Genomic DNA, 27,290 nt, shown 5'->3' with positions numbered 1-27,290 from the left:
CGTAGCGTTATTTAACCTTCATGACCAGCTAGTCTGTCATGTTGGTACCGATGGATTTCTGACATTTTTCAGACCTGTTTTTTAATTTTTTTCTGACTTTTTTAAAAAAATGTTTCTGGTCTTTTCTTTGACAATTTTCGATATTTTAGGACATTTTTCAGGCTTTTTTCTTGGACTTTTTTTGGACTTTTGATTTGGACATTTCTTTGACATTTTTCTGACATTTTAAAAAAAAAAAGAAATTTGACTTTTCTTTGACAATTTCCGATATTTTTCAGACTGTTTTTGGACTTTTATTTCAGACATTTATTTGAGAATTTTAGGGCATTTTTCAGGCTTTTTTCTTGGACTTTTTTTTACTTTTTTCTGACTTTTTTCTTTTTTGACAATTTTAAGAAATCTTTCTGACTTTTTTGGGCACATTTTTCAGACAAAAGCCCTCACACATTCACACATCTGGAGGTCAAAGGTCAAGTGACCCCTTTGAAAGTGGCCATGACAGTTTTTCCTCCCCAAAATGTAGTGTAAGATTGGAGCGTTATTTAACCTCCTTCATGACCAGCTAGTATGACATGGTTGGTACCGATGGATTCATCAGGTTTTATAGTTTACTATGATACCAGTATCTTCACTCTAACTTTAAAACTGAGCTGCTACAACCTAAAAATCACAAGTTGCATTAAAGAAATGAGTGGCGTTAAAACAAATTTGCGTTAACGTGTTATTATCAGGTTAACTTTGAGTCCACTTGGACTCAAGAATGAACTGATTACATTTTGGAGGTCAAATGTCAAGGTCAATTCTCGTGAAAGTGATATCAAATAGTCTAGAAGCAAAGAGACGAAATGCTAGTGTTATTTTACAACATCCGACTAAAAAACATTTATTATATTTGTAATATTTTAGACCATTTCAGTAGAATATGACAATAGAATAGAAATAGTGTAGTTTAACTTTTGTGCATCTCTTCGTAGGCAGACGTTTTACTGTCGTCCGGTAGTTTCTTTCAGTCCAAAATGGCGGAAGCGTAGCTCTGCTGCCTGGAGCTGACGTTGCAACGGAATTAACTTTCACTTCTGATCAAGATACTGTTTGTTCTTCGGCCGTATCTCAGGAACACCTGGAGCGAATTTCTGCAAATTTAGCACAAACGTCCACTTAAATTCAAGGATAGACTGATTAGATTTTGGTGGTCAAAGGTCAAAGGTCAAGGTCACTGACCTCACATCACTGTCTGTGGTGTCTGTGTCATATTATTAGTCTGATGCTGGAGTTTCTGGTTGTTTAGTCACGTTGATGCCGTTGAATCAGTCGGTTTGAGGCCTCGGAGATCTGTGAGAGCTCTGGTGCCCAGAGGGGGGAGGATTGGAGGAGGACGGGGGGAGGTGGAGGGTTAGGTGGGGGGGGGTTAAGAAAAGGTAATGTGAGAAAGCTGGAGGTGACAGGCATTGTGGGAAGGTGTGAACGACAGAGAGAAGAGAAGAAGAGAGGAGGAGGGAGGACTGAAAAGTGCTCCTTGTCCTGTGAGGAAGAAGGACCTTTTGAGGAGGACCTTCACCTCCTCCTTTCTGCCTCCCCCCTCCCCTCCCCCTCCTCACCCCCAGTCCCCCCAATTAGACAAACATTAACATCAATTAAGGGCCCTCACGGGGACACTGGCTCTATATAATTACCTTAATGGGCGGACGCTTTCTCTGCGTCCTCTCTCTTTCTGTCTCTTTCTCTGGACCCTCAATCTCTTAAACAAACTTAGAGGGCCTCCTCGGGGGAGGTGGGGGGGTGAGGAGACGTTGATCGGCAGCAGGGGGGGAGGAGGAGGTGAGGAGGGTGGTGGGGGGGGTCGTTTCCCGTTGGCTTTTGTGGTGCTGGTCTTTCTAAAAAGGCCTCGGATGAATTGGACCTATTGGCCGACAAACAGAGGAGCTGTTCCCACAGAGAGACCGGGACCGGGACAATACTGGACCCCCACTGAGAGGGGGAGACCGGGGGAGGAGAGGGGGAGACCGGGGGGAGAAGAGAGAGGGGAGGAGGAGAGAGAGGAGGAGAGAGAGGAGAGAGGAGAAGAGAGGGGAGAGAGGAGCTGTTCCCACAGAGAGACCAGGACCGGGACAATACTGGACCCCCACTGAGAGGGGGAGACCGGGGGAGGAGAGAGGATGGGATGATGAGAGGAGAGGAGAGGAGAGGAGAGGAGGTGAGAGGATGTGAGAGGAGAGGAAAGAGGAGAGGAGGAGAGGAGAGGAGAGAGGGAGAGGATAGAGGAGGTGAGGAGGTAAGTGGGAGACAGGAGGAGAGAGGGGAGATAGGGAGAGGAAATGAGGAGAGGGGGACAAGGAGAGGAGAGAGGGGAGGATAGAAAGAGGGGAGGGGAGAGGTGAGGAAATAAGGGAGGAGAAGAGAGGAGGAAAGAGGAGGATAGGAGGTCATGAAGGGAAGGAGACTTTTCCGTCCCCTCGTCTTTTTAACTTCTCCTCCTGAACCGGCCTCCTCATCTCCTTCTCCTCTTCCTCTCCTCCTTTGCTGTCTCCTCTTCTTTTTAACTTCTCCTCCTGAACCAGCCTCCTCATCTTCACCTCCTTCATCTTCTCAATCTTCTCTCCTAACCTCCTCTCTCCCAACTCTTGCTCCTCCTCCTCCTTCCTGATTCCTCACTTCCTCTTCTCCTTCTCTCTTAATTTGCTCCTCATCCTCTCCATCCTCTCTCCTAACCTCCTCTCTCCTAACTCCTGCTCCTCCTCCCTGATTCCTTTTCTCCTTCTTCTCCCTCATCCTCTCCATCTTCCTCTTCTCCTCCCTTTCATGCTCTCCTCATCTCCTTCTCCTCATCTCCTCCTCCTGCTCCTCCTCTTCATCACCTCCTCTTTCAGTTGTTCAGGTCACCATTCAGTCATTTTAAACCCATCATTAAAAACTTTATTGAATTATTTTATGAGCCAGTTTAGAGGGAAAAAAAACTTTATTTATATACTTCTCTTTTACAAATACTATATAATACTATAAGAGTTTAAAAGGTGAATATAAAATATGATTAAATATTATATGTGTAGCTTCTTTTTCTCTGTATCCATAAACATAAACAACAAAATAAGAAACATTTTCAGCTTTTTATTTAGTTAAAAAACAACAAATGAAAACCCTCTTCCAGCTGTTAAAGTGTCCGTCAGCTGCTCAGAAGCCTAAATGATAAATAACATAAATAAAACACAATGAAAACAGAGACTTTTCTTCATAAAACCATTAAACTAGTGTAAACGGGTAAACAGGGCCACGCTGTGAGTCTGAGTCTCTCAGGTGTAAACAGGTTTCTATGAGTCCTGACTGATCGACCCGTCAGTCAGCGGCCTCTAGAGGGCAGCAGGTGTTCAGGACCATACTGTGTGTGTGTGTCTGTGTGTTTGTGTGTGTGTGTGCGTGTGTCTGGACCTTCAACACACACACACACACACACACACACACACACACACACACACACACAGCAGCCATATTGAGTCGTCGGTTGTCAAACTGCAGCTTTAGTGCTGCTGGTTCAGTTAACCTCTCTATCGTCCCGCCCTCTTCTTCAGGGGGACCAGGGGGGTGTTCAGGAGGAGACAGCAGGTCAACAGTAGACGTCACACAGACGTGGTGTACATCATCTGAAAGCTGGAAACCTGGAGATTAATTTGAGATGCAGTTCAGCACTGTGTGAATAAATTAAAATCAATAGTGAGAGTGTATAAGGGTTTAGAACATCATGATAGAAGTATATGATGACCATCCTCGTGCTCTATTATGTCTCATAAGTCAGTTTTTTGGGTTGAAACCATTTGTTCCACAGATTTGGTGCTAAATTTAACCATTTTTTTACCACTGGAGAATTGATCAAAATGATCAATAATCCTTCTAAAATCCCACATTAAGACACCAAGACCTCGAGGAACACCATAGAAGAAGACATGCTGTGATTTAGGATCAAAAACTTTTTGAGATTTCTGCAAGAATTTGCTTCTTTTTTTTTTCGGCGAATGGATGGCGAGCAGAAACACTCTTATTGTCAGGCTAGCTAGGAAAGCCATCAAAAAGAAAAAGAAAAAATTTAAGAAAAAAATGTGAAAAAAGTATGAAAAATGTCCAGAAAAAGTGAAAAAGAAGTAAAATAAAATGTCCAAACATATCCGACAAATGTTCGAAAAAAGTTAAAAAAAATTACGAAAAATGTCAGAAAAAGTCGATCTAGGTCTCTAGTTTGATCCATCCATCCTCTGAATGCTGTAGGTCTCTAGTTTGATCCATCCATCCTCTGAATGCTGTAGGTCTCTAGTTTGATCCATCCATCCTCTGAATGCTCTAGGTCTCTAGTTTGATCCATCCATCCTCTGAATGCTCTAGGTCTCTAGTTTGATCCATCCATCCTCTGAATGCTCTAGGTCTCTAGTTTGATCCATCCATCCTCTGAATGCTGTAGGTCTCTAGTTTGATCCATCCATCCTCTGAATGCTGTAGGTCTCTAGTTTGATCCATCCATCCTCTGAATGCTGTAGGTCTCTAGTTTGATCCATCCATCCTCTGAATGCTGTAGGTCTCTAGTTTGATCCATCCATCCTCTGAATGCTGTAGGTCTCTAGTTTGATCCATCCATCCTCTGAATGCTCTAGGTCTCTAGTTTGATCCATCCATCCTCTGAATGCTCTAGGTCTCTAGTTTGATCCATCCATCCTCTGAATGCTCTAGGTCTCTAGTCTGATCCATCCATCCTCTGAATGCTCTAGGTCTCTAGTCTGATCCATCCATCCTCTGAGTGCTCTAGGTCTCTAGTTTGATCCATCCATCCTCTGAATGCTCTAGGTCTCTAGTTTGATCCATCCATCCTCTGAATGCTCTAGGTCTCTAGTTTGATCCATCCATCCTCTGAATGCTCTAGGTCTCTAGTTTGATCCCTCCATCATCTGAATGCTCTAGGTCCCTAGTCTGATCCATCCATCCTCTGAATGCTCTAGGTCTCTAGTCTGATCCATCCATCCTCTGAATGCTCTAGGTCTCTAGTTTGATCCATCCATCCTCTGAATGCTCTAGGTCTCTAGTTTGATCCATCCATCCTCTGAATGCTGTAGGTCTCTAGTTTGATCCATCCATCCTCTGAATGCTGTAGGTCTCTAGTTTGATCCATCCATCCTCTGAATGCTGTAGGTCTCTAGTTTGATCCATCCATCCTCTGAATGCTCTAGGTCTCTAGTTTGATCCATCCATCCTCTGAATGCTCTAGGTCTCTAGTTTGATCCATCCATCCTCTGAATGCTCTAGGTCTCTAGTCTGATCCATCCATCCTCTGAATGCTCTAGGTCTCTAGTTTGATCCATCCATCCTCTGAATGCTCGAAATCTCTAGTCTGATCCATCCATCCTCTGAATGCTCTAGGTCTCTAGTCTGATCCATCCATCCTCTGAATGCTCTAGGTCTCTAGTTTGTGGCTGTAAAGTTTCATGAGGCTGTGATTATCCTAGAGGTCACCACAGGTCATGTTATACAGAGAGTATTAGTAGTAATATTTTAGTTTTCGCTGAGCAGTCAGAATAAAACAGCTGTGAAACTGAGAAGTGGTGGAAAAAGTACTAAGGTGTTTTACTTCAGTGAAAGTAGTAATACCACAGTGCAGAAATACTCTGTTACAAGTAAAAGTCCTGCGTTCAAAGTTTTACTTAAAACACCAAAATAATTGTAGGTCAATTTAGGGTGTTTTATCCTAAGTGGTATATCAACCAAGATTCACTTTGTGTATGTTTAGTGTCTCTTTGTGGTTGTTTAGTGTCTCTTTGTAGTTGTTTAGTGTCTCTTTGTGTTTGTTTAGTGTCTCTTTGTGGTTGTTTAGTGTCTCTTTGTGGTTGTTTTGTGTCTCTTTGTGTTTGTTTAGTGTCTCTTTGTGGTTGTTTAGTGTCTCTTTGTGGTTGTTTAGTGTCTCTTTGTGGTTGTTTGGTGTCTCTGTGGTTGTTTTGTGTCTCTTTGTGGTTGTTTTGTGTCTCTTTGTGTTTGTTTAGTGTCTCTTTGTGGTTGTTTAGTGTCTCTTTGTGGTTGTTTAGTGTCTCTTTGTGGTTGTTTAGTGTCTCTTTGTGGTTGTTTGGTGTCTCTGTGGTTGTTTTGTGTCTCTTTGTGGTTGTTTTGTGTCTCTTTGTGTTTGTTTAGTGTCTCTTTGTGGTTGTTTAGTGTCTCTGTGGTTGTTTTGTGTCTCTTTGTGGTTGTTTTGTGTCTCTTTGTGGTTGTTTTGTGTCTCTTTGTGGTCATTTTGTGTCTCTTTGTGGCTGTTTTGAGTCTCTTTGTAGTCAATTTGTGTCTTTAGATGTACGCTTCATGTCTCTTTGTGGTTGTTTTGTGTTTCTTTGTGGCCATCATGCATCTCTACGTGACATCTCGGAGGTCCATGACACTTTGGACCCCTGGTTTTGGACCCCTGGTTCTGTCACCGTTAGGCCCGTTCAGTAATCCATCCATGTTCTTCCTCCACTTCATCTCTCATCTGGCTGCTGTGACCTTTGACCTGACGCTGATATTATCTTATTTGAATCCCTCTCCCTGATCTACTAATAACCCGTCTCTAACCACTAATGTCTCCTGCTGTTGACCCTCTTTTATAACTCTATCAGCTGAAATGATTGAAGTGTAAAATGGAAATGTGAGCGCTGATGTGAGCATGCCTCTCTACTCGCAATTTGGAAGGAGAGAGGAAAAAAAAAGAAATAAAATCTGCACTTTCACCATCAGAAACTTCCTCTTGAAAAACTCCTCGAACGCACCGCAATCTTTCAAATCACTGTACTTCTGCTGCACCAAATCAGTCTGATTAATTAAGTCTGCTGACAGCTTCACTGCTAATGTTCACCGTTAGTCACGTTTTCACTGCCGAAGGAGAAGTTGGAGAGGAAAAAGTTTTTACAGTTTACACGTCTGATATGTCTGAGACGGCATCGGAGAGGAGAGACGAGATAAATACCAGGAGTTAGATTAGATAGTTGTTGATAAAATGTCACATTAGAGAAGGAATAATATTCTAATCATATATCAAAGAAAGACTGGAGTTATAGAAAACGTCTGAAAGATTCAAATTAGGGTTGTCGATCAATTATAATAGTTAATAGTGATTAATCGCAAATTAGCAGGCTCAGTTTTAAAGCTGGAGTGAAGTTACTGGTATCATATGAAACAATAAAACCTGATGAATCCATCAGTACCAACCATGTCATACTAGCTGGTAGTGAAGGAGGTTAAATAACGCTCCAAAGTTATGCTAAATTTTATGCGAGGAAAAACTGTCATGGTCATTTTCAAAGGGGTCCCTTGACCTCTGACCTCCAGATATGTGAAGGTGTGAGGGTTTTTGTCAGAAAATTGTAAAAAAAAAGTCTGAAAAAAAATCCGAAAAATGTCCGAAAAAATCCAATTTTTTTCCAAAAAAAGTCTGAAAAATGTCCGAAAAAAAGTCTGAAAAAATGTATTAATTAATTAAAAAAGATTAATCCAATATCCAGATAATCATTAGTTAATAGTTCGAGATGAGCTCCAGCTCAACCAACTACAACAGTAAAAATCCTGCTTTCACATTAATGCACAAGTAATAATAATCTAATGATAGAATATATAATAGTACAAAAGTCACTGTTAAATACTTTAAGTATATTATACTGATTATACTGACATACTTTTACTGAAGGAACATTTTCAAAGCAGGACTTTTACTGTAACAGAGTATTTTCAAGGTGGTAATAGTACTTTTACTGAGGTAAAGAATCTGAATACTTGGTCCACCTCTGATTTGAATCCGTACATCTGTCTACATAGGTTGTGTTTTCGTCATTTGTTATTTATATTTACTTATGATTCCTTTATTTACTGCAGGTTTATGTAATGTTTTACACTCCGGGGACAGTTGCTGAGGTTGTAAGGTTGTCTGGCAGCAGATAATGATCTACTCAGATGATAAAAATGAAATGTTTTTATCTGTTTCACACCACACCTCCAGCAGTGTTATAACTTCTCAGTGTCTGCCTGTTGATTGTCACACGGTACTGAACTAAAAGGACACCACTGGAAGTCTGGAAGCTAACAGAAAAAATGAGTTTGTCAATCTTAAAAAGCTTCAGTCGGCTTTGGATAGAAAATAAACAGCGGTATGGTTGATTTAAAGAACAAAGCTTGCTTTTTTCTGCTTTCTGGCAGTTTGAGAGCTGCAAACTGACAGCGAGAGGCCGCAGACGAAGAGAAGTACTGAGCGCGTGCAGCTGAAAACAAGGTGACATTTGTTGGTGATTGGCTGATTGACGGCGACGAGTTTATTGTTAAGCAGCCAGTTGGACTCGCGGCTCCCACTAGAGACTTGGCTCACACAGAGACAGCTGTATTGGAAAATGCAGCCTGAGCCAACTGTGGTAATATCTGGTGTTCTCTGTGGTGTTTCATTGTGGACGAGTCTGCAGGGAAACTCTCAGCGTTTCTGCTCCAAGCTGCATCCGTTAACACCGAGCATCCACAATATTCACATCAACAGTTTCCTTTAATTCCAGGTGTCAAAACGTGCTGCTGAAAACACAACCAAGGACACCAAAAAATACAAAATATAAGCTACCTCCTGAGGCTCTTTATAGTCCCAGAAAATCTATCGAACGGCTTTAAGGAGAATATTCAAAGCATATCAGTGCAAACAGACTTTGATGGAGGCCGAACGAAAGCAAAAAAAAGGATATAAAACGTCCAAAAAAACTTTCTAAATTTCTTCTATCCATTCGTGGGCTCGTGGAAGGCGTGCAAACAACACATTTCTTCACGGGAGGGTAATCCAGAAAATGTTTTGTTTAGAAATAGTTGAGCGAAAATAGTTGTTTGGATTCCCATGAGCCTGCAAACCTTTTTTGCCGTCTTTGTTTCGGCCTCCTCGTTCCGCTCTCCTTAACGGCTTTCCATAAAAAAAATATATTTTTCCTTTAACAAAACTAAAAGTCCACAGCAGCACCACGAGGCTGCGATACTCATTACACTGCAGAAACTGTTCAGGTTGTTCTCGTAGCTATACCTACGAAAAGTATATATATATATCCGCCAAAATCAGTTTGTATTATTATTCGTATTATTTGTCACGTAACTTCTGTATTTATTGCCTCACACGGGGCACCAATAGTGTTGTTTTTTGACCCACCCATCCACCCTGACCTCCGCCCTACACGGTGTTTGTTGCTCTTTATGCTTCCCGGTTCACAATTACGTGGATTACATACGAATTGATTTCGTGCTGACCACCATGAAAAAAACGCCTTTACAGAGTCACTGGGGGAAGCTTAGTTGAGTTAGCTTTAACCAACTTTAGACGATTGTTTAAATCTACATTTTTCGTCACCTGATGTTCAACAAAATTAGTAACCAGACTGCGTTTCTCTCCCTAACTGATATCCAATTAGTTAACACTTCAATATTCCTTTGTGCATCGCCACCATTCTGTTTCAAAAGGGAAATACATCATGTTACACAAGCTGGATGCTTTCAAACTGCGTTTTTCATCCTGACTGAAGAGATGGAGGCCTTTCCTGTTCCCTCTCTGACACATTAAAAGCCTAAACTGTTATTATTTATGGACAGACAGGCTGCTGTGTGGCGACGTTTTGGGTTATGCAGTCGTGCAACCTGCTGTTGGCGGCGATTCAAAGAGCCCAAATTACTCCGGTGTTACACTTTAAAATCTCTGCAGCACATGTGCGCCTTTTATTTTTCCGCCGCTGAAGGTGATGATTTAAGCTGTCATGTTGCCGAGCAGTTTAACAATGGTTTTATAATAATATTTCAGAAAACTCAAAAAACATCCTGGACTCGGCCTGTAAAGTGCTTCAGTGTTTGTGCCTTTTGTGTGTGGCTCAGCGAAGGTAACGATTTAATCTGACATATTTCGGAGCAGCAGAATAATAATATTTCAGCGTGGTCTTTCTTAATAGCTGGGGAGAACAAAAGGCTGCAGGCCATTCATCCGGCTGACGGCTTACTTTGACACCGGCTGCTCCGGGCGCCGCGGGGCTCCGCTGGAGGAGTCGGGGGGTTTAGACGAGCTGCTGCTCAAACGCACTGACAGGGAAACATTAGCTGGTCCTGGTGGAGGTCACGAGTTCGTGGTTTGTCCTGGCGAGGTGCTCTTGGGCAAGAGGCCGAATCCCTTCCAGCCCTTATAGAGGTCAGTGGAAGGTCACAAGAATCGTGACCGCTTCATCCTCTGGAGAGCAGGACTGTGCTCACGGCAGTCTGCCCAAGAAAGGTTGATATTTTTTGCGCCAATTTTAGCGATTAGAAAGATCAGGGGTCACTGAAATCAATAAGGTTCATCTTCCGAGGAGCAGGAAACTGCAGCAAGGTCGCTATCTTGGTTACTGGCCGTCGCCATCTTGGTTTCTGGCCGTCACCATCTTGGTTTTTAGCCGTCGCCATCTTGGTTTCTGGCCGTCGCCATCTTGGTTTTTGGCCGTCGCCATCTTGGTTTTTGGCCGTCGCCATCTTGGTTTCTGGCCGTCGCCATCTTGGTTTTTGGCCGTCGCCATCTTGGTTTCTGGCCGTCGCCATCTTGGTTTTTGGCCGTCGCCATCTTAAAAGTAATATGAAGGCACTTCTGAATATATTGTATCCTATATATTTTTAGCTGGCTGTTGTTGGTTAGTTGAAATACGTGGCTAATCAGAGTTTTATTGTGGTGTTGTATCGGTAACGTTAGTGCAAACAAACATGAATCAGTCTCTCTTTCTTGCTCGCTCGCTCGCTGAGTAGACTGTGAGGCCCCGTGTGTGCGCGTGGGAACTACAGTCGTTAAAGGTAATCGGGCAGGCGGTTCTCCTGTCGGCGCCATTGCTATTTATACGCCTTCCATGAGATCAGGTTGGTAAAGACACCACAGCCATGAGAGGATAAACAGCAGTAAAGATGGAGACTATAAACTGTGTTTCTACTGAATACTGTCTTTAAGCCTGCAGTATGTTCACACTGTAAGAAATGACTGTAAAAAGGAAAGAAAGAGGATGGTAAAGAAGGAATAACGGTTGGGAGGAGGGAGGGGAGGAAACCTTCATGTGTTACAACTTTATGGTTCAGTATAAAAATGAAGAAATGGAACATTTGTTCAGAGACAAATTATGTTTTTGTGATGAAAAGCGTATTTTGGGGTGTTTTTGTGTGAATACAGTCTTTGGTGTTTTTCTGAGGGAGAAGCTAATGATTCAAACTTGACATGTCGGCGCAGCTTAATAACAGCAGAATAATAATATTTCAGCTCGCTCTTTCATAATAACGCCGGCAACGAGGAAGAGAGAGAGAGAGAGAGAGTCGGGCCATTCATGCGGCATGATGGGTAGTTTGACACGGGCTGCTTTTCTGCTCAGCACGATGTTTTCCACTTAAGAGACGACGCACACACATTTTCAGCTCTCATAGGAGAGGCTAACAAATGCTAACACATGCTAACACACACACTCTCTGCAGGCCTGTCATTCTGTGCGTCGTCGAACGGGTTGATGAGGAGCATTTAAAGCTCTCTTGACACACACCCCTCATCTGCAATGACAGCTACCAAGCTATTATTAACACACACACACACACACACAGGTATGCGCACACACACACACACACACACACACACACACACACACAGGTATGCGCACACACACACACACACACACACACACACACACACACACAGGTATGCACATCACACTGACAGCTGGGCTATTAACCCGGCCCTGACGGAGCCCTCATATACATCACAGCAGGGCTACATACATGTCTATCTGTGTGAGTGTGACAGTGGATGGCACTTCCTGCAGCTGAAGTGTAAAAACAAAGTGAAGAGCAGGTAAACGAAATGAGCAGCGTCGTCGTCGTCATCGTCGTCGTCATCGTCGTCGTCGTCGTCGTCGTCGTCGGTAAACACATCGTAAAAAAATATAAAAACAAAGGAACAAATAAACACAGTTAAATATTCAACTGGAGATTTACTGTGGCGATGCCTTCACACGGGACTCGTCATCAACACCTGTGATGGTACAGCGTCCGTCCTTTCCACGCTTCCCATTCATTGTCTATATAAGCAGCTGTGCAATGCATACTGGGGGCGTGGCTGTCGCCATCTTGGTTTTTGGCTGTCGCCATCGTAGTTTTTGGCCGTCGCCATCTTGGTTTCTGGCCGTCGCCATCTTGGTTTTTGTCCGTCGCCATCTTGGTTTTTGGCAGTCGCCATCTTGGTTTTTGGCCGTCGCCATCTTGGTTTTTGGCAGTCGCCATCTTGGTTTTTGGCCGTCGCCATCTTGGTTTTTGGCCGTCGCCATCTTGGTTTTTGGCCGTCGCCATCTTGGTTTTTGGCAGTCGCCATCTTGGTTTTTGGCCATCACCATCTTGGTTTCTTGCTGTCACCATCTTGGTTTCTGGCCATCGCCATCTTGTTTTTTTGCAACCGACTCACCGCCTCTAGAAACTCTCTAGAAACTTTTAAAGAAAATTTCCAAATGAGCCGCCATGTTGGTTCCAGTTTAAAAGCTGGGAGCAGCAGCACACGAGGGAAAGAGTTCGTCCAATCAGCTGCGTCGCGGCAGCCCATCAAGCGTCCAATGCTGGGAAGAGAGGCGATCCCTCGCTATAAAAACGTTCCTGTGGACTCGTACCATGAGGATCAGGTACGTCGTGAACGCCACTCAGGTGTTTTTTAAGTTATGAGAACTCTGTTGCTAGGCGACAGCAAAGACTGAGGTGTCCTAGTAAAACATAATTTTAGTTTTCGTCCTTTCTTGACCCTGGTCTCTGGAGAAGCTGTTTGAATCAGAGCTTCTTATTTTCCTCTTTTACTCTCTGCTGTTTTAAGACAAACAGTTTGACGAGTGTTTTAAAAAACGTTCCAAAACAACACAAACTGAATTTTCTTCCTTCTCTCTCTGAAACTTAATTAGGGCCCGAGCACGAAAGTGCCAGGACCCAACGGTGTCCTGGCACGAAGTGCAAGGAACCTATTGTTTTTCTGCAGATTATTATTCTTTTTCCGCTGCAAGAACGCGTTTTTGACGACCTTAGCCATCCCCAAAACTCACGAAAAGTGGAGTATGCGTCAGAACTGGTGGGAAATTCAATGTTCTGGAGTGACTGGGCTCGGGTGTCTCCAGGGGGCTCCATAGCGCCCCCTAACGTACGCAGTTTTTCCGAGAAAGTTTCTTCGATCTTCACGAAATTCAAGTATGTCATTGCTCACGCCCTCATACCTGGATTAAATGATTTTGAGATTTCTCCGGCAAACAGGAAGTCAGCCATGTTGGACTTCCTGCGTGATTTTAGAATTTACGAACGCATATTTGAAGACTTTAGGATGCACAAAAATTTATGAAACTTTACACACACATCCAAACTAGTAATTACTTAATTTTAGTGGTGAAATTTTGCTTGGGCGTGGCATGTTGGCTCTCTAGCGCCCCCTTATGTCTTTCAGATTTTGAACATACCTTTAGGTACTCGGAATCTCATAAAATTTGGCAAAATGATAGACACCTGTGAACTTTATGTAACTGCATAGCCATTAGGCCCAGTGTGTTTTTATTCGGCTCTATAGCGCCCCCTAACGCGTTGAAATTTTAACTTTGTCAAAGTTGATCCGATATTCATGAAATTTGGTATGCATATCCCACTCATCATTTGAAACATATTCCTCATTGGGTTTCATTAGCCCCGCCCACCCAGAAGTCGGCCATATTGGATTTTTATGTCATTTTTGCGTTTTATTGGCCGCGTACTTTAACGAACTCCTCCTACAGATTTGATCAGATCGAGTTGATATTTGGTCAGGACCATCTCAAGACCTTGAGGATGAAAAGTTATTAAAATGGTGAGCGTTCACTTAACGAGCGGACCGTGGCGTGGCGGCCATTTTGAGCCATTCGCCAGTTATTGTAGCTCAACTGTACATAGTCCGATCTGCCCCAAATCTCTCAGGTATGATGTTGCTCCAGTACTGATGACATGTATATGAAAAAATATACTCATAGCCCCGCCCCAAGACGTTAGCCCCGCCCCCTTTCATATCTCATGAACCGTTTATAGTAGAGTCTTGTGGGATGTGTCATATCACTCAGCAGAGAGTGGGTTAACCCTAACTCAACTGTACAGAGTTCGATCTGCCCCAAATTATCATTTGAAACATATTCCTCATTGGGTTTCATTAGCCCCGCCCACCCAGAAGTCGGCCATATTGGATTTTATGTACGATTTTCCCAATTTTTGCGTTTTATTGGCCGCGTACTTTAACGAACTCCTCCTACAGATTTGATCATATCGAGTTGATATTTGGTCAGGACCATCTCAAGACCTCGAGGATGAAAAGTTATTAAAATGGTGAGTGTTCACTTAACGAGCGGACCGTGGCGTGGCGGCCATTTTGAGCCATTCGCCAGTTATTGTAACTCAACTGTACATAGTCCGATCTGCCCCAAATCTCTCAGGTATGATGTTGCTCCAGTACTGATGACATGTATATGAAAAAATATACTCATACTCAATGAGCTCCGCCCACCCAGAAGTCGGCCATATTGGATTTTATGTACGATTTTCCCAATTTTTGCGTTTTATTGGCCGCGTACTTTAACGAACTCCTCCTACAGATTTGATCATATCGATTTGAAATTTGGTCAGGACCATCTCAAGACCTCGAGGATGAAAAGTTATTAAAATGGTGAGTGTTCACTTAACGAGCGGACCGTGGCGTGGCGGCCATTTTGAGCCATTCGCCAGTTATTGTAACTCAACTGTTCATAGTCCGATCTGCCCCAGATTTCTCAGGTATGATGGTGGTACAGTCTTGAGGACATGTATATGAAAAATTATACTCATAGCCCCGCCCTAAGACGTTAGCCCCGCCCCCTTTCATATCTCATGAACCGTTTGTCGTACAGGCTTATGGGAGGTGTCATATCACTCAGCAGAGAGTTCCTGTTTTATTCGTTAAGGGTAGCCCCGCCCCCTACACATTAGCCCCGCCCCCTTTCATAACTCATGAACCGTTTGTCGTAGAGTCTTGCGGGAGGTGTCATATCACTCAGCAGAGAGTGCCTGTTTCATTGGTAAATGTTATGCCCGCCCCCTACACATTAGCCCCGCCCCCTTTCATATCTCATGAACCGTTTGTAGTAGAGTCTTGTGGGAAGTGTCATATAACTCAGCAGAGAGTTCCTGTTTCATTGGTGAATGTTATGCCCGCCCCCTACACATTAGCCACGCCCCCCTTCATAACTCGTGAACCGCTTGTCGTAGAGCCTTGCGGCAGGCGTCGTGGCGCTCGTCAGAGTTTCGGTTTCGCGTCGGTCGGCGTCCCGCCAGCAACCCCGACCCGCGAGCAGGGGCGAGGGCCCTTTCATAGCTGCGTGCAGCTCTCGTTACATTTTCTTTTTTTGCCATTAGAAGTCATTTTTCTCTTCATTGTTGTGCGTGGAGGTTGAACACGAACAATGAGGCCGCTAATTACAGCAGGGAGCTAATTAGAGCCGAGTGGCCGCCAGATTAACAGCTAATCGAGCGCTAATGTCTGAGAAGGAGCAGTTTGATTAATGAGACAGCAGCTAGCTTAATGTTGTTATTGTTGTACACACAGGTACAATGACACACAGAGAGGTGTGAAAAGAGTCATTACATTACTCCTGTTACTGTATGAGTTAATGAACTTATCGGATAACTGATAACAAGTTTTAACCCATATCTGACCATGTTTCACCTCCGGTTCAAACGCAATTGTGGTAGTTCTTCCAGTTTAGCGCCAGTCGGTGCTACTAAACCGGAGATGGTTTTACAATACCACATCCGTCAGCCATCACTGACTGGGAGGACGACATTCTATCTTGGTTTCTGTCCGTCGCCGTCTTGGTTTTAGGCCGTCGCCATCTTGGTATCTGGACATCTCCATCTTGGATTCAAGTTGTCGCCGTCTTGGTTTTAGGCCGTCGCCATCTTGGATTCAAGTTGTCGCCATCTTGATTTCTGAACATCACCATCTTGGTTTTTGGCTGTCGCCATCTTGGATTCAAGTTGTCGCCATCTTGATTTCTGAACATCACCATCTTGGTTTCTGGCCGTCGCCATCTTGGTTTTAGGCCGTCGCCATCTTGTTTTTTGGCCATCGCCATCTTGGTTTCTGGACATCGCCATCTTGATTTCTGGACATCGCCATCTTGGTTTTTGGCCGTCGCCATCTTGGTTTCTGGCCGTCGCCATCTTGGTTTCTGGCCGTCGCCATCTTGGTTTCTGGCCGTGGCCATCTTGGTTTCTGGCCGTGGCCATCTTGGTTTTTGGCCTTTGCCATTTTAGTTTCTGGCCGTCACCATCTTGGTTTGGTTTGGAGGACGACATATATAGAAAATGGCCTAAAATTACACATGAGGACATTTGTAGTGTTTCATGGTTTAGATTTCTTCGCTATGAGGAGCTACTAAAGTACCGAAGCACATCAGTGTTTCTGGAAAACTCTCACTGCCAGTTAGATGCCGGGTGGCGGGGAGACAAGAGTTGTCACTGCAGGACAAAACAATGATCAAACCCGAGCACCTGTTTTACACTATCTCTCTAGCTAGCAGCTATCGGAGCTACTTAACCACTTAGCAGCAGATTAGTGAAATCATCAGGTAACCCAGGAGGCAAACTGATACCTGGATTTACCACAAAGAGCTCCAGTGTGAGCGCCGAGGCCTCCGTAATCCTGCTGCTGATCCAGAGTCAACAACACTGTGGTTCTTTCTGACAGGGAGGATTTAATGATGACAGGAAACAACGTTATCGGTGATCAATTTCAGAATAAAAGTGGAGCAGAGAAGCAGGGTTGTTGAAATAAACTGTTGAGAAAGACTTTAAAATCACAATGAAACCCTGCAGAGAGGGTTGAGGTGAGGGTGTAGAAACACACAGTTCATAAATCTGACTCATATTTTACTCCCTTTTAAAGGGTCACTTCATCCAAATAAACATATTTCCTGCTGGTGTTCAGCCAGGATTTAGTTTTATGTGCTTTATGTATGTCAGAGTTGTTTCTGGAAAGACTGATTATGTTTTTTTTGCCCTTTCAGTTCCAGGTCAGAGATAACATCGTTCTTCCATTAGTCTGCCTAAATTTATAAATGTATAGTTCCACATGTAAATACACTGAACCTCCCGCACACTTAGAAATTAAGAAACATTTGATATGAATGAAGTAAAAGATTTGAATACATCTTGGTTTTTGGTTATTGCCATCTTGGTTTTTTTGCCGTCACCATCTTGGTTTCTGGCCGTCGCCATCTTGGTTTCTGGCCGTCACCATCTTGGTTTCTGGCCGTCGCCATCTTGGTTTCTGGCCGTCGCCATCTTGGTTTCTGGCCGTCGCCATCTTGGTTTCTTACCATCACCATCTTGGTTTCTGGCTGTCGCCATCTTGGTTTCTGGCCATCACCATTTTGGTTTCTTACCGTCACCATCTTGGTTTCTGACCGTCACCATCTTGGCTTTTGGTTGTCACCATCTTGGTTTATGGCCGTCGCCATCTTGGTTTCTGGCCGTCCCCATCTTGGTTTCTGACCGTCGCCATCTTGGTTTCTGGCCATCTTCATCTTGGTTTCTGACCGTCGCCATCTTGGTTTCTGGCAATCACCATCTTGGTTTCTGACTGTCGCCATCTTGGCTATTGGTTGTCGCCATCTTGGTTTCTGGCCATCACCATCTTGGCTTTTGGTTGTCGCCATCTTGGTTTCTGACCGTCGCCATCTTGGTTTCTGACCGTCGCCATCTTGGTTTCTGGCCAACGCCATCTTGGTTTCTGGCCGTCGCCATCTTGGTTTCTGGCCATAACAATTTTGGTGAGTACTTATTCCACCGCTGTACTCGATGCAGCAGTCAGTACCTTCAGATGATGATGATGATGATGATGATGATGATGATGATGATGATGATGATTTTGACGGACAGGAAGTTGAAAGCTGTTGAACCTTTTGTGCACCAAGTCCTCGCCATCTGCTCTTAAAGGGACAGTCCACCCAAAACATCACCCTCCTCTTCCTCACACTCTTCCTCTCTGTTTTATTCAAACACCGACCCGACGCTTCATGAAAATAGACAACAGGAAGTTGAGGATGAAAAATAAGCTGGTCGTCCTCCTCTTCGTCTCTCTCCCTCCTCTTCCTCCTCGTCTATCAATAAAGGTGTTGATGGGAGCAGACAGATAAAAAGACGGAGAGACTCAAACACAATCTGTCACGCTCCTAAATATACCTCCAACACTCCCTCGCTTCCTACATCCTTCCCTCCCTCCTTCATCTCTTATATCATCCCCTCCTTCCTTCCACCTTTCCCTTCCAGCTCCATGGACATAAATAAGGGGTGACATGCAAAAATAAAGACAGAAATAAATGCATAAATAAATACAGACATTTAAAAATAAATATAAAATAAATAAAATATTAATGCAAAAATATAAAATAAAATAAATGCATAAATAAATCAATAAATTTAAAGATTAGTACAAATAAATATAAAATAAATAAAATATAAATGCCAAAATAAAAAATTTAAATAAATGCAAAAATAAATAAATACATTTAAAGATTAATAAAAATAAATATATAAATAAATAAAAGGAATAATTAAACAGAAGAGTAAATAAATAAGTGAGTTAATACAAAGGTAAATAAATAACGAAGCAAATTAAAACAGAAATATCAATTTATGTCACATTTATTTATATCACACGCAAAACAAATTGCCATTTGGTGAGACCGAGCTGAATCAGTTATGGCAAGTTCAATATTAAGATTATCACAACTCCTCTCCATTTGTTTGCTTTTACTATCAGACTGAAAACATTTGATATGATTGTTCCTCCATTTCTTTCTAGGAATCATATTCTAGTTTACTTATTTGAGTTCACTCTGTTGCTCTCTAGATAATTATGTGGGTCACTCACTTTATGTCTGATGATATAGATTTTTCCTATAGATTAAAAATTAATCCACGTTTCTTTTCTCAAACACGACGTTCACTGTGACTCGTCGTGTAAATCCATTCAGTGTTATGACGTTTGATACTTTCACCACATGCCGATTAATCAAGTACGTGATATATTATTTATATTTATAGAGTACGGTCTAGACTTGCTCTGTATGAAAAGAGTCTCCAGATAACTTCTGTTATGATTGGACGCTATATAAAAATAAATTGAATTGAGTATAATCTTGTGACCAGTGAACCTGATCCGAGATCTGTTGTGTATCAAATGTTCGAAAAACTTCAGAAAAATGTCCCAAAAAAAGGTTTAAAAAAATGTCTGAAAATTAGTTTAAAAAAGATTCGAAACAATGTCCGAAAGTTTAAAGTTAAAAATGTTCGAAAAATATCCGAAAAAAACAGTAAAACATTTAGGAAACATTTCAGAAAAAAGTTTAAAAAAAAAAAAAAGTCCTAAAAATGTCTGAAAAAAATGGCCCCAAAAGACTTTTTTTTAACTCTATATGTGCCTACCAAATTTCGTACATCCAAGTTAAACGTACCGCGAGGGCTGCTTCATTGCAATTTAGTAGGGGGCCCCCTTGGTACATTAAGACATTCTAGCACATTTAATGAGTATGCCAAGTTTCGTTTGTTTGTTAGCAACCATAAACCCTCAAAAACAACTTCCCTTTTCATCGCGAAACAATGCGTCGCCACGGAAACGGCATTTCATAATCTTGTAACCAGTGAACCTGGTCTGAGATCGGTTTAGTAGTTTGATTTTCAAAGTCTTGTAGTCTGAAGCAGACCAACAGCAGTTCTAGTTCTAGTTAATAAAGTAGAGGACTAATATGAAGTTAATATGTTTTTCCATTCTCACCTCAGTTTGTTAACATTTAGTTTTTATTGTTCCGTCAGTCTGAAGGTCAGTTAGATTGATGTTCTTGCTCTCTTTGACTTCCCCTCTCTCTCTCTCCTCCTCCCCCCCGTTCTCCACCTGAGGTTGGCTGTGAATCAAACATGGGGAGGGGGGTGAGGAAGAGGAGGAGGAGGAGGAGGAGACAGATGGAGGTGAAGGAGGAAGCCTCGGTGCTGCTGGCACTCAGTCTGTGTGCGTCTATATGTGTCTATATATACAGTAGAGAATATATGGTGAGACTAAACATGGAGGACGACTGCAGATGGAGCTGACGGGGTCACGTCTGCCCGAGCTGACCGTCTGTCCGTCCGTCTGTCTGTCTGTCCGTCCGTCTGTCTGTCAGCAGCTCTGCACAGTATAGAAAATATACATTTAGTCTTTTTAAGCTCTTATAGGAACAGGGAGAGTCGACGGAGATCTGTGTGCTTTCTCTTTGACATCTCAAAGTCTGAAAATAAATAAACAAGAAGGCCAGTTGATTAAGGATGAACACAATATTAGTGTCCTTTAGGGCTGTCAATCAATTCAAATATTAAATCTTGCTTACTTGCATGATTGTCCACAGTTAATCATGATTTTTATCTGTTCAAAATGAACCTTAAAGGGAGATTTGTCCGGTATTTAATACTCTTATCAACATAGGAGTGGACAAATATGCTGCATTGTGCAAATGTATGAATATATTTATTATTGGAAATCAATTTACAACACTAAAGTAAGGGTTTTGGAAAAAAAAAAAAAAGTAAAATTTCCAAAAAATATCAGAAAAAAAGTGTAAAAAAAAGTTCAGAAAAAAGTCTGAAAAAAAGTTTTAAAAAAATTCTGAAAAAAGTAAAAAATAAAATTCCGAAAAATGTTTGAAAAAAAGTTAAAAATATTAGAACAAAAAATGTCTGAAAAAAAGTTAAAAAAAATTCCGAAACAAGTAAAAAGAATGTTGAAAAAAAGTTAAAAATGTCCAAAAAAAAATGTCCGAAAAATGTCTGAATTATAAAATGGACCTCGTGATGAGCTTGTTGCTGTTTCCAAGATCACGAATGAACTTTCAAATTAAAGTGTGTTTCCATCTTTATAAACATGTCAACATAATGACTAATATTGTGTGCATCCTTAATCAGCTGGCCTTCTTGTTGATTTATTTTAGTTTTTCAGACTTTGAGATGTCAAAAGAAAAAGCCCACAGATCTCCGCCGACTCTCCCTGTTTCCATAAGAGCTTAAAAAGACTTAAAGTATATATTTTCTATACTGATCTGGAGAACTACCTCGCTGTCAGACAGCCCTTTCTGACGGGGAACTGAAGCTGTTATCTCTTCAGAGCCACCAGACACAAAATTCACTTTCACAAACCAGTAATTTAACCTGTCAGAACATGAGAGTATACAATACATTACAATACATACAACCCCACTTCAAACAATCTGAACTAACCCTCTCACTTCTTTCCAAACTCAGCACAGCCCTTTAAAATGTTCCGTTTGTATGTGAACTGAAGGATCGGAGTATTTTTCCACCATCAGTTAATTAATGTTGACAAACTCCATTTAATCATCTGTTTTAAACTATCTGCTATAAAAACACGATAATCTGAGTTTGTGTCAGCGTTTCACAACACCAGACATTTCATAAGACCTACATGAAGTCTTATCTCTCCTCCTCTTCTTCCTCCTCCCTCCCTGCTTCTCTTCATCACCTCCTCCTCCTTCTTCCTCTCCTTTTCCTTCTTCATCCACGTTTTTCACCGTGCTATCAGCATGATGTCACACAGAGACATAAACACGTACAGATGAGTGTAGTTATGTTATTTTTACTTCATTAAATATTAAGAATTCGCTCTTGCTGTGAATGCACCAGTTTGCTAGTTGTCTGAAAAAAGTGAAAAATGTCAGAAAAAAAGGTGAAAAAAATGTTTGAAAAAAAGCAACAAAAAAAAGTCAGAAAAATGTCTGAATTTTTTTTTTTTAAATGTCAGAAAAAAGTTAAAAATGTCCAAAAAAAGTCTGAAAAGAAGTTTAAAATGTCGAAAAAAAAAGGCGGAAAAAAAATGTCTGAAAAAACTAAAAAAAAAGTCCGAAAAATGTCTGAAATGTTTGTTTTTTTAAATGTCCGAAAAAAGTTAAAAATGTCTGAAAAAAAGTTAAAAATGTCCGAAAAAGGTGAAAAAAATGTCTGAAAAAGCAAAAAAAAAGTCAGAAAAATGTCTGAAAATTCTTTTTAAAAAAATGTCTGAAAAAAAAGTTAAAAATGTCTGAAAATTATTTTTTTTAAAATGTCCGAAAAAAAAGTTAAAAATGTCTGAAAAAAAGTTGAAAAAGGTGAAAAAAAGTCAGAAAAATGTCTGAAAATTCTTTTTTAAAAAATGTTATAAATGTCTGAAAAAAAATTGAAAAAAAAATTAGCAGCTAACGCAGCCGTCTACAGAGGTCTCACTCCTTTCTAAATCCACACCTCCACATTTTTGCAGTCTTGACTCCAGACTTGTAGTCTTCAGACCCAACCGCCGCTGACTCAAGTGACATCACTCGAGGACGTTTATCAGCTGCTGAACTGAAGGCTTCATGTTACTTTAAAAACACGAGCAGTAAAAGTGAGATAGTAATGTAAAGTGTTGATGTGACGGCGTGCAGCTGGACGGCACCAACAGTCACATCTCAGAGCTTCATCACATGGCCCAGGTCAGCACTGTGTGTGTGTGTGTGTGTTACCAGCTGGTCCTGTGTGTGTACGTTACCTTCTGAGTGTGTGTTTATCCTACGGGGCAGGACACACACACACACACACGCACACACACACACACACACACACACACACACACACACACTCTGAAGGTCATGTGGATGTTGGTCCAAATCTTCCTTCAGCTCCGATCGCTGAGAAAATAAACTCTGAGAGCGTTTATTATTCCTGAGCTGCCAGCTGGGAGAGAGAGAGTGTCTCCTCAGATCAATTCATCTCCTCCTTCATTCTTCTTCTCTCCTCTGCAACCCTCTACTTTGATTTCTTCTTCTCTTTATTCATCATCTCTTCTTCTTCTTCTTCATGTTCTTCATCTTCTTCATGTTCATCTTCTTCTTCATCTTCTTCATGTTCTTCATCTACTTCATCTTCTTCTTCATCTTCATCTTCTTCATGTTCATGTTCTTCTTCATCTTCATCTTCTTCATGTTCATCTTCTTCTTCATCTTCTTCTTCTTCATCTTCTTCGTCATATTCTTCTTCATGTTCATCTTCTTCTTCATCTTCTTCATGTTCATCTTCTTCTTCATCTTCTTCATGTTCATCTTCTTCTTCATGTTAATCTTCATCTTCATCTTCTTCTTCATGTTCATCTTCATCTTCTTCTTCATGTTCATCTTCGTCATGTTCTTCTTCGTCTTCTTCTTCTTCATGTTCTTCTTCTTCTTCTTCGTCTTCTTCTTCTTCATGTTCTTCATCTTCTTATTCATGTTCATCATGTTCATCTTCTTCATCTTCTTCTTCATCTTCTTCTTCTTCATCTTCATCTTCTTCTTCTGTCCTGGAGTGTGTAGCAGTGAGCATCAGCTGTCAGAAACACACACAGACGCACACACACACACACACACACTGATCATTAACTGAAGTTCTCACATCTCATAGAGGACAAGCTGGGATCAGTGTGTGTGTGTGTGTGTGTGTGTGTGTGTGTGTGTGTGTGTGTGTGTGTGTGTGTGTGTGTGACTATGTATGCTCTTATCACCTCTGCCTCGTACACACTGCACCTCAGGGCCAACACACACACACACACACACACACACACACACACACACTCTGAGAGCACAGATGGCCTCACATTCATGTCTCCTGCCAAACAGATGGACCTGGCTGGATTCATTCAACGATGGACACACACACATACACACACACACACACACACACACACACACACACACACACACACACACACACACACACACACTGTCGGGCTACAAGCATGTACACACTGATTTATTTCAACACACACAGAGAGAAACCTTCTTATTAAACACATTCACACTTACATATACACACACACACACACACACACACACACACACACACACACACACACACACACAGTGGCTGTTGTCCAATGCTTGGTGCCCTCAGTCTGTCCTAACACACACACACAGAGACGCGGCGGTGGCGGCGTGGCGGTGGTGATGGCGGCGGTGGCGGCGGTCCAATCACAGTGCCCTCAGTGTGTTTCTGTGAGTCGGAGATGTGAAGTCTAATTAACAGAACAGCATCAATATTGATGAGGGCCATTTTATTCCATCTATTCCCAGTCCTGCTATTAAATTCACTTAAGTTTCAACTTCCTGTTCAGAAGCACCACGCTGCAAATCAACAGGGTCGGAGGTCAGCGCGGCGGCGGCGGCGGCCACTGTACAAGTCTTCTTCTATGGTTTCTAGCAGCTCTGCAGAGGCTGAATAAACTGGCTGTGATGTGGAGGAGAAGGAGGCGGGGCTCTAATGAGGAGGCGGGGCTCTAGTGAGGAGACGGGGCTCTAGTGAGGGGGCGGGGCTCTAGTGAGGAGACGGTGCTCTAGTGAGGAGGCGGGGCTCTAGTGAGGAGGCGGGGCTCTAGAGAGGAGACGGGGCTCTAGTGAGGAGGCGGGGCTCTAGTGAGGAGGTGGGGCTCTAGTGAGGAGACGGGGCTCTAGTGAGGAGACGGGGCTCTAGTGAGGAGGCGGGGCTCTAGAGAGGAGACGGGGCTCTAGTGAGGAGGCGGGGCTCTAGTGAGGAGGTGGGGCTCTAGTGAGGGGGCGGGGCTCTAGTGAGGAGGCGGGGCTCTAGTGAGGAGGCGGGGCTCTAGAGAGGAGACGGGGCTCTAGTGAGGAGGCGGGGCTCTAGTGAGGGGGCGTGGCTCTAGTGAGGAGGTGGGGCTCTAGTGAGGAGGCGGGGCTCTAGTGAGGAGGCGGGGCTCTAGAGAGGAGAGGGAGCTCTAGTGAGGAGACGGGGCTCTAGTGAGGAGGCGGGGCTCTAGAGAGGAGACGGGGCTCTAGTGAGGAGGCGGGGCTCTAGAGAGGAGAGGGAGCTCTAGTGAGGAGGCGGGGCTCTAGTGAGGAGGCGGGGCTTAGATTATTGTACACAGTCATAGTACCTGTTAGAAAACAGTAAATCCATGTAAATGATGTAATATAGTTTTATATTTCTCATGTGAAGTCCTTCCTGTCTGTGTCTCTCAGCTCAGAATCCATCGCTACCAACCGTGTCTTACTAGCTTAATCATGCTCGACGTCGGCTGTAAAAGGGTCTATTAGATCAAACAGATGTTGACAAACTTGCAGAATATAATGCGATATATATATCTTATTGCAATACTCAGCATATTGCAAAATGTTTAAAATGGCAATAAGATCGTATCGTGATATTAAAGATTTCTCTCTAAACGCAGCCTAAAGAAGGAGATAATAATAATAATAAGAGTTTAGAGTTCGTGTTCGACTGCCAGAGACTCTGTGATCTGTAGCTCCACCCGTCTGGGCGTGCAGGGCGACTAAAACAAACTACAGATGCTCCCAGATCAGGTCTGGTGCTGTTTGGACTGTCGAGGTGTTGAGCTGTTGTTGAGTCTTTGGTTTGATACCATCCAGAGGGTTTCCCATAATCCATCAGCACTTCACACACACACACACACACACACACACACACACAGTTATAAACACACACACTTTCCATCCGTCCGTCAGTGTTGGTCGTCTCGGGGGAAACATCTGAGGTAATGGAGAACGACGAGGAATTAGCAACGTTTGCTTTTTTAACAGATTGGCTACAGACACACACACACACACACACACACACACACACACACACACACACACACACACACAGATTAAATAAATGACTGATAGCCGCTGACCGCTGAAACATCATGGAGGAGATATAATTAGAACATATGCAGACACTCGACTCTGCAAGCTGCTAAAACTGTTAATGTTTACGTCTCCATAGCAACAGATGAACACACACACACACACACACAGGGATGTGAAGTGTACACAAATGTTTAGCTCAGTTTGGGTTTGATGCTCCTGTCAGCTGTTTTAGGTGTTCTCTGTGTGTATAATAACAAATATATGAATTATATATTAATAACCAATTAATTAGCCAAACAGAGGTCGGTCAGGTTTATCCGGTTTGATCTGATCCAGATGTTGGATGTTTGGTCAGTTGAGAGTTTTGATCCTGTTTTACACTTTAGATTTTAGTTTTTATTATATATTTTCTTCTGATATCTTGTTGGCTTACTTAATCCCCCAGATCTTTATTAAATGTATGATTAAGTTCAGTCGTCACTTGTTTTAACAAATAAATACACATTTTATAAATCATTCATGCTTCTTGTAAATTGAGTAAATTATCACTCTGATAATAAAATCGCATTTAGTGAAGAGCGCAGTATGATTTTCTAGGACTTGGGACTTGACTCTTGACTTGTCAGTCCTAACTCGGGACTTGACTTGGTTCTTCTCAGTCTTGACTTTGGACTTGTCAGTCTTTACTTGGGACTTGTCTTGGGTCTTGCCTGTCTTGACTTCGGACTGGCCTGTCTTGACTTGGCACTTGACTTGGGACTTGTGAGTGTTGACTCGGGACTTGACTTGGGACTTGACTGGGGACTTGTCTGTCTTGACTTTGGACTTGTCAAACTTGACTTGGTACTTAACTTGGGACATGTCAGTATTCACTTGGGACTTGACTCAGATCTTGTCTGTCTTGACTTCTCAAACTTGACTCTGGATTTGTCAGTCTTCACTTGGGACTTGATTTATTTGGGACTTGACTCTGGATTTAGATGAACTTGTGACTTGACTCGGGAGTGACTTGGTGTCTTCTAGTTACCATGAAGAGTCGTGTAGATTATAACCTCAGTTTAACTAGAACTGTGTTGAACATGATGATCTCAGCTGCTGTTCACGACGACGACCGTCCACTGACGTCTCTGTTAGAGCAGTCTGTGTGTGTGTGTGTGTGTGTGTGTGTGTGCATGTGTGTGTGTGTGTGTGTGTGTGTGTGTGTGTGTGTGTGTGTGTGTGTGTGTTGAGCTAATTGCGTTGTGCTGAGTGACGTGTTGAGACTGGAGGAGAGACGAGATCAACCTGCCGTGTTCTCTCTCAGGTTGGATGTAGATGTGTGTCGGCCGATATCGGATCTTTATGGATGAGTGTGTGTCGGAGCGCGGCGGCGTTCCTCTCGGGAGGTCAGAGGTCATCATAAATCCTGCTGCTGGGAACCACGCTGGAAAAATAAAGTTAAGAGTTTAGTCTGCCGTGGCGGCGGCGGCGGCAGTGGAGATGATTATTTAAATCCCGGGCTGATGCCAGCAGAGTGTTTGACTGAAATAGAACAAAAGAACAAACAGTTAGAGAGATGGATTTAGATCCAACGAGTTTTATATTTAACACTGA

General features: G+C 42.6%; 1 long non-coding RNA gene across 2 annotated transcripts in view; it reads left to right on the top strand.

Moving 5' to 3' along the window:
- LOC141783766 (uncharacterized) overlaps window positions 1–27,290 on the top strand; it is a 77,062-nt gene that overhangs the window by 22,989 nt on the left and 26,783 nt on the right. The window contains exon 4 of one of the 2 annotated variants that reach the window (XR_012597349.1): window positions 17,076–17,211. The exons of the other annotated variant lie outside the window; for it this stretch is intronic. This is a non-coding gene — a long non-coding RNA (uncharacterized LOC141783766). Of the gene's footprint in view, window positions 1–17,075; window positions 17,212–27,290 lie in introns of those variants that run through there. 2 annotated transcript variants of the gene reach the window in all.

Source organism: Sebastes fasciatus, chromosome 15 (assembly GCF_043250625.1).
Source record: "Sebastes fasciatus isolate fSebFas1 chromosome 15, fSebFas1.pri, whole genome shotgun sequence".
Lineage (NCBI taxonomy): Eukaryota > Metazoa > Chordata > Actinopteri > Perciformes > Sebastidae > Sebastes > Sebastes fasciatus.
The sequence above is the reverse complement of the archived record's forward strand: the minus strand, read 5'-3'. Positions and strand labels throughout refer to the sequence as shown.